The sequence below is a fragment of the Panthera tigris genome, chromosome B1 (genome assembly GCF_018350195.1).
Source record: "Panthera tigris isolate Pti1 chromosome B1, P.tigris_Pti1_mat1.1, whole genome shotgun sequence".
NCBI lineage: Eukaryota > Metazoa > Chordata > Mammalia > Carnivora > Felidae > Panthera > Panthera tigris.
The window spans coordinates 117721651-117736176 of record NC_056663.1 but is presented as its reverse complement, the minus strand read 5'-3'; the positions used below and the strand labels follow the sequence as shown (position 1 = coordinate 117736176).

The 14526-nt window shown below is 36.9% G+C and overlaps 1 long non-coding RNA gene across 1 annotated transcript in view; it reads right to left on the bottom strand.

Moving 5' to 3' along the window:
• LOC122237702 overlaps positions 1–7954 on the bottom strand; it is a 29458-nt gene extending 21504 nt beyond the window's left edge. Inside the window, exons 1-2 of the long non-coding RNA XR_006216312.1 lie at positions 7764–7954; positions 67–178 (exon numbers count right to left, since the gene is read on the bottom strand). This is a non-coding gene — a long non-coding RNA (uncharacterized LOC122237702). The remainder of the gene's footprint in view (positions 1–66; positions 179–7763) is intronic.
• Positions 7955–14526: the final 6572 nt, after the last annotated feature.

Genomic DNA, 14526 nt, shown 5'->3' with positions numbered 1-14526 from the left:
CTTAGCCTGATTTCTAAATGGCAGTTTCTCACTAACTAAAACTGCTAATCATGCTTCGTGCAGCACCTCTGATTGCTTCATAACACAATGATTCCAGAGGAAAGGTGATCATGATCTTTGAGTCATTTTCTCCATATCCCGACACTGGCCACCTATTTGGCTGATGGTTCATTTCTCTCTGCAAAAAAAAGGACAAATTTTTGGAGGAAGCCCAATAATTCTGAAATATGTACAAGAAGCCTTTTCAAGCTACCGCATTTGGGACTTCAGATGAAACTTATGCACTGATAAACCTGATTTCTCTGGAAAATGTGTGTAAGTACTAATCTTTACATAATGTCCCCAAATCAGGGATTCTCCCCTATCTGGAAGACAGTATTTTACTAACTCTTCTTACAGGAGAGAGTGGGAGAGGGTGGTCACAGTGAGGAAGGAAGGAGAGAAAAAGAAACAACCCAGAAAACTACAAAGAGTACAGATAAAGAAGAAATCATCTTCAGACTTCCCCAAAACCTCTTCTTGTCTTTTCTCTTATATCTGGTATTAACCAAGGTCAGAATATCTTAAATACCTTTCATTATCGGCTCAGCATGGGTTGGTCTGCCATGGTTTGAAGTGGTATATGATTTCTGAGCATAAACTGAGCTGTCTTTACTCTGGAGCCTGGCTTCAATGAATTTTTCATTTAATTTTTCTTTAGAAGACCATCAAGACCTTTGCTGTTAGAACATAAGGGAGGCTATATCGAAGTCTCGTTGTCAATAGATTTATTTCCCAATTCCATTTTCAAAACACATTCTCATCATGTATTCAAGTATTTCAGACTCGATCAAACTGCTTCCTCTTTGTAGTAGTGAGAAAAATTATTAATTCATTTTCATAGAAACCAAGCAAATTTACATGGAAAAATTTACTTTTTTTTCTTTCTCACTCTCTTCTTTTTTATTTTAGTAAGCATGATCTATTCAGTTCTTCATAACTTGATTAATTCATTAAGTGTGAATGACTCATGGGCTGTTGGGGGAGAAAAGTTTACAGATTAAAGAATTTCTTATTCTATCCTAATAAAGGTGTGGAAGGTATAATTACCCCTCCCCTTTCAAGTTGATCCCTCCCCCCCCCCATTTTATTTTTTAGAGGGCCACTCTGAATTATATCATCCGATTGGTTTCATGTAATGGGAAGCACTGGCAAGAGACTGGAGGGCAGACAGAAGGAGGCTTTGGGATTTCTCACTTGTTCCTTTCTGACTTTGGAGCCTCAATTTTGACAGGACCTACATTATTTCCTGACTACAGATCTTGCCACTCAGCCCCTTCTCCCAGGCTCAAGCTCTCACTGCATTCCAGGAGCACACTTTCTCCTCTGGCCCCTTCAGGACTAGAGGTAGCGTTTCTCCGTGGCTGCTAATCTCTCTAGTAGCTCCTGTTGGCTTCCTAAATCCTGCCCAAACCTCCATAAATTGTCTTTCGTGAGTGTCTCTTCATTTGAACCATTTGATTTAAATTTGTTTTCTGTTGGGACCTTGACTTATGATAAAAAGAACATCAATACCAATAATCTAGGACATACAGAATACTTACCACATGTTGGATATTATGCTAAGTGTTTCATATGTGCTATTTAATTGAATTTCTCAAAAGTTCTTCTCTCTCTTTATAGGGATTAAATTGGGGTATAGAAAGGGCATCATCACTCAAGGTCTACCCAGCTAGTTAGGGGGCATCAAGACTCTAAACCTCGTCTGTCTGACTACAGAGCCCTTGCTCTCAATCACTAACTTTTCTCATCTCAAAAATAGTGATAATAACTCTTCTCCCATGGGGTTGCTGCAAATACTGAGTGAAATGAGATGTGCAAAGTGATTAGCCTAGTGCGTAGTACATAATAAACACTCAACAAAATTAGTTACTAATTTTGCTGTTATTATTCTTATTATATTCCTTTCAAGGTAGCATCTGATAAGTGGTCTAAAATTGGTGTAAACAAAAATCTGTTAATAGGCAGTGAGTCATTTTGTCTTATTATTCCCCACCGGATTGCTCTAGATTGTAAACTATTTTTTGATGAAGGCTACAACTAAGGCTAGGCCAGCGGTTTGCCTGGTTAAATCAATAACTTCCCTCAGAATGAAATAGCTCACTCATAAAAAAAAAGGGGGGGGAGAGAATAATCATTTTTCCCATATCTATACTGAAGAACAGAGAAAGAGAACAAAGAAACGAGAACACACTTTATAAGCTTTGAAGCGATATACAATGATCATGTATTATGAATATCAGTTTCATAAATACTGGTTGACTGATTATCTTAAGCCTATTTTGAAAGAAAGGAACACAGAGTGTTGTATTCATTTTCCAGAAAGACCATGCATTGTTTCCCTGGAGCCTCAAAATAAAGACTTCTGAATGAAAATAACAGGATTTTTCTATTTTTTCCCCAGCACCCTCTGCTTACGTGCCAAACCTTGGCACGTTAAAAGTCATTTTTCTTATGTAACCTCTGTAATCATGGGGCAGTGCCAGTGGCAAAAAGCACAATCTAAATTGAGATGCAAATCAGCAGGTTCTAAGCAACAGCAAATATTCAGAGATGCTTTTGCGTTGTGGCTCTCAGTGCAGAGGATCTGAGGACAGCAGCTGCGTCCCTGTCTTGGTTGCTGTCAGTCACGTGAAGGTGTGAAGGCCCTATTTAACCCCGTGCTCTCTGACCAATGATGTTGGGAATTCACGCATCATTCAGTACCTCGTACATGTTCAGAGTTCACATCGATACCAGAGGTCGCCATGAACAAGCTGTGCAAAAATTTTTCTCATGTTTAGGCTATTGAAAATTATTTTTCGGCAAAATTGACTCCACCTCTCCAATTCTGTTTTCAATAAATTATGATGCTTTCACTTTTTTTTCCCCTAGAGAATAAGAAATATTGCTTTCTTCTCCTTTTATTGCTTTAAAATGAGAGATGATGAGAGGTAGGGGCACCTGGGTGGCTCAGTTGGTTAAGTGTCTGACTTCGGCTCAGGTCATGATCTCACAGCTTGTGGGTTCCAGCCCTCTGTCCGGCTCTGTGCTGACAGCTTGGAGCCTGGAGCCTGCTTCGGATTCTGTGTCTGCCTCTCTCTCTCTGCCCCTTCCCCACTCATGGTCTATCTCTCTCTCTTTCTCTCTCTCTCAAAGATAAATAAAAGTAAAAAAAAAAATTTAAAGAAATGGTGAGATGTTACTAAAAAAGTAGTGCAATTTTGAAGAAGCCAACTCTTCCCTCCTCATTTTCATTCACTCCTATTTCTCCCATTTCTGTTATTTCTAGGCAAACAATTAAATTAATACACAAATATAAATCCTCTACCCAGTAAAATAGTTACTTCACAAAAACTTTACAGAGAAAACTTTCAGTTTTAAAATGAATACACTAATAGACAAGTGATGTGTAATATTTATTTTGGCTTCATCTCCTGATTTTCTAAATTTAGGATACAGTAATTTCTTTTAAGCCTCAGGCCACAAAATCTAGTATTTTCTGTCATGAATAGTGTGTTCTCTTGCCTTTGGATGGGCATGTAAAAATACCTGTTACTTATAATGGATGCTTATCTACAGGAATAACTAAGGGTGTTTAAAGGGTTACTGGCAGAAACTTCACATAGTACCACCTAAAAATTTCCCTGAATCTTATCTCAGTGAAATAAAATTTCAAGGAAATCTCAGGTGATTTTAGAGATGCTGTAGGAGATTTTTTTGGGGGTCCCTTTATTCTCTATATATCAATATAAAATTCTCTCCATTGAACTTTTCTGCTTTTGAAGTGTGTAACATCAGTGTATTTCCATTGAGGATAAAAAGAACTTTAAAAATTTCAGTGTGCCTTTCTTTGGGGTTTACTCTCTAATATAAACTCACAAGAAGAAATATAATACTTATTTATATTAACTTACAGAGAGCTATTGACTTAAAAAATAAAAGTCATTAATCTTTTAACATCAGCACTTGCTGCACATAAGTATTGTTTACAAATCATTTATATTTTAATAAAGGTATTAGGATCAGTAAAGAAGAGACAAAGAAATTTCAAACTAAAATTTTAGGGTCAGCTGAAACTCAAAAAACAATTAGATATATTTACAAAACTGTGCAGAAAACAAGTCAATGTTGGATATTGGGATTTAATTCACAAAAGTTATTTGCTGCCATAATTAGTTATTTCACCTCTTATAGAAATATGTCACCAAATGAATTATACAAATAAATAACTCACTCCTATGACTCATGGATAGAAAACACTTATCAGATATGTACAGACTACTTTACTAAAATAAAATTACCACACTTTTTCTGCTATTATGTCTTGCATACTTTTTATTCCACGATATCTTCTCTCTATAAATTATCCCTGTATATAATAATAATAGGGATATCTTCCCCATATATAATAATTTTATTCCATGATATCTTCCCTATATAATACTCCTTATTTTTTGCTTAACTGATAACTCATTTAGTCTGTAGTTTCTCTAAACTGGTAGTTTATGTCTAGAGATGTTATTAGATTTAAGATCAGTTTAGGGGAGCAATACATCTCTAGAGGTGGTTATGTGGACTTTCTAGTAGGTGAGCTCATGAGGCACATACCCCTCCCCGGTTATCAAACTTAGAAATTCAGCTTTATCTTTTCGTCCATGGCGAATTTCCCCGACAGCACTTCACCCTACTAACTTTAGAATTATAAATGAAGAAAAATTGTTTCATTCAAGTTTATAAATGGTAATTTTAAATGCCGATGTCTTTCCTCTACTTTTTAGCTATGATTCTCCTTTTAAAAGCATGTCATCAAGAGTTTGGTTGGTTTTTAATACCAACCAAAATGAAAATAATGGTAAATATACATTCTTTTCCTTATTAATCAGTTTTAGACTGATGTTCTGATGCCCTAGGAACCTTCAATGCTGACCAGTGAGAGTATTTCTGTTATTATTAAGAGCTCTTAGACTTTTACACAGTTGACATGATTCAATTTTTGTAGTTGTTTTCGTTATGATCCTTCAATTGTTCCATCTGATGCCAGTGGAAGCTGATTCTAGTTGACACTTTTGACATGATCACATTAATCTTTGAGAATTTCCTTATTTCTGGAAGAATAAACTACTTCAGGTTCATCTTGCACATTTAGTACCTTAGACCTGGAACCAAGAATTTCTCCAAGCTCCCTGATTATTTTATTGAGAAATAATTTCAAATTAAATTATCAACACTAGAGTTGCCCATCATGACTTGGGTTTTAGAATAAACAAAGTTGGAAATACACATTTTTCAGGAGAAAATATATGATATTTTTACTTTTTTTTCAATCTAGTAGGTGGGAAATGGTATCTCAGTGTGTTTCATTCAGATCTCTCCTATTTTAATAAAGGCTGAAGTTTTCTCCCCCTCATGTATCACAGGATTATTTGCATATTTTAAAAATCAATGATATATTTATATCATTTGCCCATTTTTCTAGCAGATTCTTGATGCTACCCAATTTCAAAAGCTCCTAATATGTTAGGAAATAAGTGACTTGTGATTTGTCTTTTTTGATTTTTTTTACAATGCGTAAGTTTTTTTTTTATTTGTTTTTTTTTTCATTTTGATAATAGTGGACTGTAATATGAACTGAAATATCTACCTGAAAACAGGTGGTAATTTTTAAAATGTATATGAAACATCTGCTCTAAAGGATTCACAGATTGTGAATAATTTGGAAGTCAGGATTCAAGAAAAAAAAAAAAAAGTCAGCCAGGAGGGATGAACCTGGTAACAGGAGCAATTGTTTTGCAAGATGCCTCTGCCAATTCCTAAAGCATGGCTAATGGGCAGAAAGATCCACTTTCCATGTCAGAGGGAAAACAAAAGCATTGGAATTCAGGGCCTGCCTGGAGTTAGCCAAACTGTGAAGGCTGAGGGCACAATACTCCATAAGACCACCCTCATGTCAGACACCAACTGCAGGTTCAGAGAGTCCTGAAATCACCACCTCAGTTTTGATAATTCTCTAGAAGGACTCTGAGAACTCTAAGAAAGCTATTTTACTCATGGTTATGTTTTATTACAAGAAAAGAATACAGTTTAAAATCAGCCAAAGAAGAGATGCATAGGGCAGAGTCTGGGAGGGTTCTAAATGTGAAGCATCCATTGTCCTCTCTTGTGGAATTAAGACATGTTACTCTCTTGGCATCAATGTAAGGCAACACATATAGAGTATTGCCAACCAAGGAAGCTCACCTGAGTCTCAGTGTTCAGAGATTTTATTGGGGCTCTATTACATAGGTATGGTTGATGGGTTAATTGCCAACATGGTTGAGCCTATTCTCCAAAAGTATGACCCAAAGCCCCTACCGTAAATCCCATGATTCGTCTTTTAGGTCTGGCTAGCTCTATCCTAAGACTATAGGGTACAGTTGGTTCCACTATGATATCCAATGTGGCCAGCAACCACTCTAATAAAGACACTCCTATAAAGAAAGATATGTTATCTCCTAGAAGCTGATGACATGACCTCTTTTTTAAAAAAGTCTGAATTCTTTACTACACAAGGGCTCAAAAGAAACTCTGGTATACCTCCCTCTGGTATACCTCACCTCCAGAGTGAGATTGTGAAAGTCCACATTCTTTGGAGTAAGAATGAATAAATTTGGAAGAGTCCTTATAGGAACTGAGGGCCTACAGAAATTCAAGTTAATTCTGATAATTGAATTAACTGATATGTAATTGCTACTGCCCATCGCCACTTACCAGAAAGAAACTCAAATACCATGCAGAAGAATGTAATAACAAACACTCAAACTATTTTTATTAAACGAAGGGGAGCCTGGGTGACTTGGTTAAGTGTCCAATTTCGGCTCAGGTCATGGTCTCACAGTTTGTGGGTTCAAGCCCCATGTTGGGCTCTGCACTGACAGCTCAGAGCCTGGAGTCTGCTTCAAATTCTGTGTCTCCCTCTTTCTCTGCCCCTCTTCCACCCTCACTCTGTCTCTCTGTCTTTCAAAAATTAAAAAAATTTAAAAAATTAAAAAAATAAAAATATTAAATGAATATAACCAATTAAGAATAATCAGGCATAAAAAAACTCAAGGTAATCAGGGCGCCTGGGTGGCTCAGTTGGTTAAGCGTCCGACTTCAGCTAAGGTCATGATCTCACAGTCTGTGAGTTCGAGCCCCATGTTGGGCTCTGTGCTGACAGCTTAGAGCCTGGAGCCTGCTTCGGATTCTGTGTCTCCTTCTCTCTCTGACCCTCCCCTGCTCATGCTCTGTCTCTCTCTGTCTCAAAAATAGATAAAAACATTAAAAAATTTTAAAAAAACCTCAAGGTAATAATCACAATTTAAAACAAATAAAATAGACAGTAGGAACAGATCCATAGGGTATTCAGAAAGTAAATACAGATAAAGACAAACACTAGACTTAAAATCTATGCACACTAAATGAAATATTAGACAATATTCAGAACTTTTGAAGAGAACCAGAACCACAAAAATTAACCAATGGAAAAGTTAAAATTATATATACAAATGCAACCTTAGAAATTAAAATGCAAAATTTAGTGGAAAGGTTTATAGAAGGTAAGTATAAGGGAAGAAAGAATTGGTAAACTAAAAAAGTACAGAAGAAAATATCCAAAATGAAGTATATAGAGACAAAGGTATGTGAAACGTACCAACCCACATACATAAATATTAGACATGTCATACTGGAATGACTTCAGAAGAATTTAGAAGGTGGAGACTTACCATCAGGGTTTCTGTACTTTTCTAAGACTCTTTTGTTCAATACATGGAAGAAGTTAATACGTGTGAAAACACATTAAAACCAGCATTGTCTGATGATTGCTGGCATTCTTCCTCAAAATATAGATAGTGATTTCCAGGCATGATTGAGAGTATTGACTATAAGTTCCAGAATATTCAACTTTAGCTTTGAAGTTAAGTTCATTAAAAAAAAAAAAAAAAAAAGGAAAAAAATTTCTCACATTTTATGGCTATGCTTAGAATGCTGGTCAGCTATTCTAGAACTAGAATTTCTAGAATTGTTTTTGCTATATGTTTGTTGGCAACAAGAAAATGTTGTAGGAAATTTGAAAGGTGGAAGGAAAGCAGCATTTTCTGTGTTTGGATGGTTGGTGCAGAGCACCAAATACTCCTAAAGCTCATGCATGTGGGATTGAACTAATGGCTTAACATGCTGGCCTTTGTGCCAGTAAACACTATAGCTCACCCAGATTCCACAGGACCTGCTCTTTCAGTGTATTTTACCTTTGGCACAGGTATATGCAGATTGGTGGAGAAGATGTCAGCTTCTTCAAAGCTTCCTCATGGTCAAGATTGCAGGTGGTGAGGGACAGATTCTAGTTTGTCCTCATTGATTCTAGTTGGCCCAACCTCTCCCTGCTTCCTGTGCAGCTTTCCTTCCCTACTGCTGTCCTGCTAACATACAGTAACTTGTAATCTGCCATCAGACACAGAGGCAACAGCTTTCTATAAACTTCTTCTCCAAGAACTACAAATACAGAAGATCAAAACTTAAAAAAAAAATCTCTTCGTGGTTTGCTCCCTGCTAAAACCATAACTGATACTGGAATTGATACTAAAGTAGTTCTAGGGAAATAAAACCTTAAGGATGGATTATGTACATATTTTCTGAGATATCTGGAATTGATTTGCTAATATTGAAATTAACTATATTAATAACCCTGTTGCAAGTGATAAGGGGGACATTATTAGTCCATGCCATATAATGGCAAAGCAATTGCTTAAATGATTAAGAAGACACCCAATGGGGAATGACGTTGAACATCTTTAAATGTACCTGTTGGCCATCTGAATGTCTTCTTTAGAGAAGTGTCTATTCATATCTTCTTCCCATTTCTTCACTGGATTATTTGTTTTTCGGGTGTGGAGTTTGGTGAGTTCTTTATAGATTTTGGATACTAGCCCTTTGTCTGATATGTCATTTGCAAATATCTTTTCCCATTCCATCAGTTGCCTTTTAGTTTTGTTGATGGTTTCCTTTGCAGTGCAGAAGATTTTTATCTTCATGAGGTCCCAATAGTTCATTTTTGCTTTTAATTCCCTTGCCTTTGGAGATGTATCAAGTTAGAAATTGCTGTGGCTGAGGTCAGAGAGGTTTTTTTCCTGCTTTCTCCTCTAGGGTTTTGAGGGTTTCCTGTCTCACATTCAGGTCCTTTATCCATTTTGAGTTTATTTTTGTGAATGGTGTAAGAAAGTGGTCTAGTTTCATTCTTCTGCATGTTGCTGTCCAGTCCTCCCAGCATCATTTGTTAAAGAGACTGTCTTTTTTCCATTGGATATTCTTTCCTGCTTTGCCAAAGATTAGTTGACCATACTTTTGTGGGTCCAATTCTGGAGTCTCTATTCTATTCCATTGGTCTATGTGTCTGTTTTTGTGCCAATACCATGCTGTCTTGATGATTACAGCTTTATAGAAAGTCACCTCACGCCAGTCAGAGTGGCTACAATGAACAAATCAGGAGACTATAGGTGCTGGATGTGGAGAAACGGGAACCGTCTTGCACTGTTGGTGGCAATGCAAACTGGTGCAGTCTCTCTGGAAAACAGTGTGGAGGTTCCTCAAAAAATTAAAAATAGACCTACCCTATGACCCAGCAATAGCACTGCTAGGAATTTACCCAAGGGATACAGGAGTGATGATGCACAGGGGCACTTGTACCCCACTGTTTATAGCAGCACTGTCAACAATAGCCAAATTATGGAAAGAACCTAAATTATGTCCCTCAACTGTTGAATGGATAAAGAAGTTGTGGTTTGGGGCACCTGGGTGGCTCAGTCTGTTGAGCATCCAACTTCAGCTCAGGTCATGATCTCACACTCTGTGGTTTCAAGCCCCGCGTTGGTCTCTGTGCTGACAGCTCAGAGACTGGAGCCCACTTCGGATTTTGTGTCTCCCCCTTTCTCTGCCCCTCCCCTACTCATGCTCTGTCTGTCTCTGTCTCAAAAATAAATAAAAACATTAAAACAATTTTTAATAAAAAAGAAGTTATGGTTTATATATACAACGGAATACTACTTGGCAATGAGAAAGAATGAAATAGGGCCTTTTGTAGCAACATGGATGGAACTGGAGAGTGTTATGCTAAGTGAAATAAGTCATACAGAGAAAGACAGATACCATATGTTTTCACTCTTATGTGATTCCTGAGAAACTTAACAGAAGACCATGGGGGAGGGGAAGGGGAAAAAAAAAGTTAGAGAGGGAGGGAGGCAAACCATAAGAGACTCTTAAAAACCGAGAATAAACTGAGGGTTGATGGGAGGTGGGAGGGAGGGGAAAGTGGGTAATGGGTATTGATGAGGACACCTGTTGGGATGAGCACTGGGTGTTGTATGGAAACCAATTTGACAATAAATTTCATATTAAAAAAATTAAAAAAAATAAAGTGTCACAAAAAATAAAAAAATAAAATGTAAAAAAAAAGAAGACACCTAAAATCAAACGACTATAGAAGGCAAAACTATAGGCTAAACAGTGCTAGTTTAGAACATTTTTTTGTGAAAATAAAGACCAAAATGGAGTTTGTTGGTTACTTTGAAATGTACCAGAGAACTTAAAGAAAGAAAATGAATAATTCAGGGGTTTAATTTTCTACCTTAAATTATGGATTTGAAAGCAACGTTTCAAGACTTTGCACTAAATAAAGACCTTTAATTCTTCTAGACACAGGGCAAAGATTTCTGAAAACCAAACCTCAAGTGTAATCATGAGAGTGGCTGCATTACAGAAAAATAATGTATTAATAAAGTCATAGAATTGCATATGTTAAATGTAGGGAATTCATCAGAGGAGGATTTTACTTTGAAAATGGGGAGAGCACATGTGGGAATATTTCAGTAAACTTGAGTACCTTAAAACTATATTTTCCTGAACCTCCTATGCCAGTAGAAGTACCTCTTCCTCCCCTGACTGAGGAAGGTTGTCTTAAGAACCTATAATGACCATCCTAAAAGTACAAGGAAACATTGATCCTTCTGATGATGTACCCTCACCAGTCTCATTGTTTTTAAACCTATAACCAGATTCAAGTCCTGTCAGGACTCAGGAGATAATACATAGATGAAAATTAGCATAATACTGACTATTCCAGATATGGGTATAGATCCTTGATCGACTAGGGTAAAATGGAAGAAATATGTTGGATCTGACTGAATTTGTTGATATGTTTGCTTCAGGATAGATTCTGGATTCAATAGGCTAGCCCCAATAACCAGAAGAAATTCTAACAATTCTTGGAGAGAAAGCAGAGCTTTGGACTTAAAAAAAGGTCTATAAAACAAAGGGAAAATTCCACATCTTCCTTTTTTTTATTATGAAATTTATTGTCAAATTGGTTTCCATACAACACCCAGTGCTCATCCCAACAGGTGCCCTCAATACCCATCATCTACTCACCCCTCCTTCCCACCCCCCATAAACCTTCAGTTTGTTCTCAGTTTTTAGGAGTCTCTTATGTTTTGGCTCCCTCCCTCTTTAACCATTTTTTTTCTTTCCCTCCCCCATGGTTTTCTGTTAAGTTTCTCAGGATCCACATAGGAGTGAAAACATGGAATCTGTCCTTCTCTGTATGACTTATTTCACTTAGCATAACAGTCTCCAGTTCCATCCATGTTGCTACAAAAGGCCATATTTCATTCTTTCTCAGAGATCAAGGGACTAAGATCCACATCTTCCTTGGTACACTATAGAAGTAAGTATGCAAAGGCTAAAGAAGGTAAGAATTCTAGTGTGGATTTATCATGAAAGACAATCACTTAATTCCTTATATTCTTTGGAATGACCAAAGATTATTTGCTTCACCAAAGCTGTGAGAAATATATCCAGGAAGGGATTCTAGTATCCTTGATGATCTCAGTATTGGCTATTGTCTGTAGGTTGGGAATGACAGTGGGAACTACCATAAGTGAATTGTAATCCTTGATGAAAGGGTGATACTTACTAGGGTGATAGGGACCAGCCTGTGGTAGTTAATTTCCAGAGCATGGTTGTTATAAAGGTACTAGAAATGGTTACTAAACAAAGCCAAAGCATTTGTCAGAATGGCTTGAAGTTCAGATATTGGTGATCTTTGCTAATTGTTCATGATGTTCTTACAGTGAAAAACAGTCTACTAAAGTCTTACTTAATATGATAAACAGAAAAGTTTTAGTCTGGTGAACAGAATTCTGACTTGAGTCACAATACAGTTGCAACCTCTAAACAAATTCTCACACCTGAGCCCTTTCATAAATTCAGAGTACCTTTCATGAAGGGCAGACTGGATCCCTTGAGAAAGAAACTTTCTACACATTTAAAAATGTATATTGTAAATCATCCTTATGGCCTTTCCAAAAGAGATATGCAGACTTTTACATGATAACTGTGCACTGGAAAAGTGTATATAAGAAGGATTTAGGGATATTATGGGACAATGGCTCTGAACTGCCACTACATTTTTGAGACCCAAACCACCAGTGTGGTTTATCAATCTGAGTAAGGTGGAGAGTCCAGGGGGTTAGTAAGTTCTGGTTAAGGTCCATCTCACAGTGGGCTCAGTGGGTTCCTGAACTAACTCTGTGTTTTATTTCTTCAGTCTGGAAATCATATTTGAATAGACATGCTTATCAACTGACAGAATCCCAACAATTAGCATTTCTTTTTTCAACACAGGTCTTCCTAAGGAGTCATTTTATTTCTTCTTAGAGGAGTTTGGAGGCCATTATGTTAGGAAAAGCCACACAGAAGCTACTAGAACTGCTTCTATCAAATAGATGTTGCATCCTTGAAGTTTTGCAGAAATTGGTGCCATTATCAAAGACTTGAAAGATGCATGGCATGGTGAATCTTACCATAGTCTCATTCAAATCCCCTATTTGGCCTGCACTGAAGACAGTTGGATTTTTCAGAATGACAGTGGATTATCATAAATTTAATCAAGTGGTGACTTCAGGTGGAACCACCATTTCAGATGTGATTTTGATACTGGGGTAAATAGACATGCTTCCCAGCATGTGGCATTATCAATTGATGTAATAAATGCTACTTTGATATCTATATTCTATCTTTTTATTGGGGACTGTTTGATTTCACCTGACAGGACCAGAAATACACATTCACTGTTCTACACTAGGGTAATATCAGCTTCCTATCCCAATATCATAATCTTGTCCATAGATACTTTGATGGCCTCCCAATTCCAGAATAACTCTAAGCCATTCAATTAATCATATGATTCTCATTGGACATGCTGACAAGAAAGAAGCAGCTTTTCTAGACACACTGATAATGTACATGTGTATTAGACAGAAGGAGGTAACTGCCACAGAAATTCAGTAGGATGCCATTTCAATGAAATATCTAGAGTCAAAGCATCTGGAACATGTCAAGATATGATTTTCAGGATGAAGGAAACGTTGATGTGTCTGCAAATTGGCTCATGTTTATGGAATTTATTGATTCCCATGATCATCATCACACTGCAGAAGCTAGCATGATCAAATAGTGAAAAAGCCTTTAGGAGATTCAGTTACTGTGCCAGATGGGCACATCAGCTTCTGGAGTTGAAATAATGTCCCCTAGGATGTGATATATGTTATAAATCAGTAACCAACATTTAGTGCTATTTCTCCCATAGCACACATTCATAACTCAGGAAACCAAAGATAAAATTGGGGGGGGGGTAATTCTCTTACTTTTACCCCTAGCAAATGAACCATTAGTGAAAATTTTGCTTCCTGACCTCATATCTTTGAGTTCTGCTGCTTGATATGTCTTAGTCCCCATGGAATTAATATTCTCAGAAGGGGCCAAAATTGTTTTATTAAACTAGATGTTGAGATTGCCACCTGGCCACTTCCGAATTCTCAAGACACTGAATCTGCTGGCAAAGAAAGGGATTTCTATGCTCTTTGGGATAATTGATCCTGATTCTTCAGAGGAAATCAATTTGCTACTATGGGGTAAGAGGACATAGGCCTGGAATGAAGTAGATACCCTGGATACCTCTTAGTACCCCATGTTCTGTGAAAAAGTTAATGGAAAACTGTAAGTACTCAATACAAACAGGACTGATAAAGCCCAGACCTTTCAGAAATGAGGGTTTGTGTCGTCCTGTGAGGCAAGGAACCATGAACTTTTGAGGATCTCATTGAGTGCAAAGGAAATACAGAAATGTCAAATTATAAATATCAGCTACACTATCATATTAGGGCTTTCTTCCTTATATTTATTTGAATACATGTGCATGAACTCATTCAATTCTTTTTTTAAATCCATAATTTGTATAATTTAACAAAAGTATTCTAATAATACTTAGCCTTATTTAACATTTTAAAAGTGCCTCAGCTAGAAGAGAAAAGAACATCACCCAAAAAAGGGATAAAGTGACATTGGTACTTTTATCCTTTTTTTGGATAAAGGGTTAGTGTGTTTTTGGTTGTATGAAGTTCAGTTGCATCGTTAAGTAGAGTGTGACTTTGCTTTTAT